General features: G+C 40.9%; 1 pseudogene; it reads right to left on the bottom strand.

Moving 5' to 3' along the window:
• Nucleotides 262–1,105, bottom strand: LOC102188712 (annotated as a pseudogene).

Here is a 2,731-nt window from a genome sequence, read left to right on the forward strand (position 1 = left end):
AGCATGTAAAGGTGAAGAGCTCAGTTTCTGAAGGAAGACTGCCTGGGTTGCAAAACTGGGTCTCTCTTTTGCTAATATATGACTTCAGACAAATTACTAATAAGCCTCATTTCAAATGCATAGAAACATTTCAGAAACTTGTCAAAGTGATGTGTGAGTAACTGTGAAATGATGTTTGTGAAAATGGTTGGCATGTTTCCTGGCACAGGGTTAAGTGTTCTGTAAATGTTATTATTTTTTTTTTTTTAGATAGGGGATTCATATTTTATTTCTCCACTGACATATTTCCAGCGAATATAAATTAAAGGCCTGCTTGCATACCAAACCCAGGTCCTTTTGGTGGTTCAGTCAAAGAGGTAAGACCTCCAGCTGGCTCACAGAAGAAGAGTCCACTCCTTGGCTCAGGTTTTGGGATTTTGCCAGCCTTCAGTTCATCAATAATTTCTTCAATATCTTTAGGTGTCAGATCCTCATAGTAGTTGTCATTTATTTGAACCACTGGTGCATTTACACAGGCCCCTAAACATTCAACTTCTATAAGAGTGAAAAGTTTGTCAGGTGTAGTCTCTCCAAACTTTATGCCAAGTTTTTTCTGAATGGCTTCCAGCATGCTGTTCGGGTTTTGGAGCATGCAATGTGTGGTAGTGCAGACTTGAATGTGATATTTTCCAACAGGCTTTCATTTATACATTGTATAAAAGTTACTACTTCATACACTCTCATTGGAGGTACTTGTAAAATTTCTGTAACTTTGTTCATAGCAGAGATGGGCAGCCATCCATTCTGTCTCTGGGCTAAATCCAGAACTGGAAGCACAACTGCTGCCTTATGCCCTTCTGGGTAGTTTTTCACAATGGCCTCTATCCTCTTATAGTTTTCTGGTGTGAAATCAAATGGAGTTTCTGGGTTATTCTCAGGGGTATCTCTGTGCACAAATAAGGCTCCTCTAGCCGTCTATGGGGTCACACAGAGTCGGATACGATTGAAGTGACTTAGCAGCGGCAGCTCTATTCTGAACAGCTGTCTTATGCAGATTTCTTATATGTTTTCCCCAGTGGGTGGCGAGGATGGCCGTGCGGGCCTGTAGCGCCGTGGAGAGGAACATGGCTGGCCAAACTGCAGGCCTCTGGGCCTCGCCAGGCACGGTCCCAAGCAGTCAGTATGCATGGCTTGCGCCTCTATTGTTTTTATTATTGTCCTTTACAACCTAAACAGAATCAAACTTTTTTTCCCCCTCTTTACATTATATGGAGGCAGATTCCATGTAACAAGTAACAATTGGTCAGGTAGATTTGGCCTTGGAGTACAAATGAAGAAGGGTGAAGGCTAATAGAGTTTTGCAAAGAGAACTCACTGGTCAGAGAAAACACACTTTTCCAACAACACAAGAGAAACTCTACACACGGACATCACCAGATGGTCAATACATAGTCAGACTGATTATATTTTTGCAGCCAAAGATGGAGAAGCTCTATACAGTCAACAAAAGCAAGACCGGGAGCTGACTGTGGCTCAGATCCTGAACTCCTTATTGCCAAATTCAAACTTCAATTAAAGAAAGTAGGGAAAACCACTAGACCATTCAGGTATTACCTAAATCCCGTTACAATTATACAGTGGAAGTGAAAAATGGATTCAAGTGATTAGATCTGATAGAGTGCCTGAAGAACTATAGACTGAGGTTCATGACACTGCACAGGAGGCAGAGATCAAGACCATCCACAAGAAAAAGAAATACAAAAAGTCAAAATGGTTGTCTGAGGAGGCCGTACAAATAGCTGTAAAAAGAAGAGAAGCAAAAGGCAAAGGAGAAAAAGAAAGATATACCCAGCTGAATGCAGAGTCCCAAAGAATAGCAAGGAGATATAAGAAAGTTTTCCTTAGTAATCAATGCAAAGAAATAGAGCAAAAACAAGAGAATGGGAAAGACCAGAGATCTCTTCAATAAAATTAAAAATACCAAGGGAACATTTCATGCAAAGATGGGCACAATAAAGGACAGAAATGGTATGGACCTAACAGAAGCAGAAGATATTAAGAAGAGGTGGCAGAATACACAGAACTATACAAAACAGATCTTCAGGACCCAGATAATCACAACAGTGTGATCACTTACATAGAGCCAGACAACCTGGAATGCAAAGTCAAGTGATGTGATGCCTTAGGAATCATCAAAACCAACAAAACTAGTGGAGGATATGGAATTCCAGTTGAGCTATTTCAAATCCTAAAAGATGATGCTGTGAAAATGCTGCACTCATTATGCCAGCAAATTTGGAAACTCAGCAGTGACCACGGGACTGGAAAAGGTCAGTTTTCAATCCAATCTCAAAGAAAGGCACTGTCAAAGAATGCTCAGACTACCACACAATTGCCCTCATCTCACATGCTAGCAAAGCAATGCTCAAAATTCTCCAAGCCAGGCTTCAACAGTATGCGAACTGTGAACTTCCAGATGTTCAAGCTGGATATAGAAAAGGCAAAAGAACCAGAGATCAAATTGCCAACATTCACTGGATCATTGAAAAAGCAAGAGAGTTCCAGAAAAACATGTATTTCTGCTTTATTGACTATGCCAAAGCCTTTGACAGTGTGGATCACAACAAATTGTGGAAAATTCTGAAAAAGATGGGAATACCAGACCCCCTGACCTGCCTCTCGAGAAATCTGTATGCAGGTCAGGAAGAAGCAGTTAGAACTGGACATGGAACAACAGACTGGTTCCAAATAG

The sequence above is a fragment of the Capra hircus genome, chromosome 20 (assembly GCF_001704415.2).
Source record: "Capra hircus breed San Clemente chromosome 20, ASM170441v1, whole genome shotgun sequence".
In the NCBI taxonomy this organism is placed as follows: Eukaryota; Metazoa; Chordata; class Mammalia; order Artiodactyla; family Bovidae; genus Capra; species Capra hircus.